Below are 422 nucleotides of genomic sequence, written 5' to 3'. Positions count from 1 at the left end.
TGGTGTATGGGAAGGCCTGTCATCTGCCCGTGGAACTGGAACATAAAGCCTATTGGGCAACCAGATTCCTAAACATGGATGCTCAGTTAGCTGGTGAAAAAAGATTGCTCCAGCTAAATGAGCTAGAGGAATTCAGACTCAATGCCTTTGAAAATGCAAAAATTTATAAGGAAAAGGCAAAGAAGTGGCATGACAAGAAGTTGTCAACTAGAGTCTTTGAGCCAGGACAAAAAGTTCTGCTCTTCAACTCTAGGCTCAAATTGTTTCCAGGAAAACTCAAATCCCGGTGGAGGGGTCCGTATGTGATTACAGGAGTGTCACCATATGGATATGTTGAGCTTTAGGATACTGATTCTGACAAAAGGTTCATTGTTAATGGACAAAGAATCAAGCATTATCTTGAAGGCAATTTTAAGCAGGAA

This window comes from Arachis duranensis, chromosome 10, assembly GCF_000817695.3.
Source record: "Arachis duranensis cultivar V14167 chromosome 10, aradu.V14167.gnm2.J7QH, whole genome shotgun sequence".
NCBI classification, from domain to species: Eukaryota; Viridiplantae; Streptophyta; class Magnoliopsida; order Fabales; family Fabaceae; genus Arachis; species Arachis duranensis.
Note: the sequence above shows the minus strand (reverse complement) of the source record.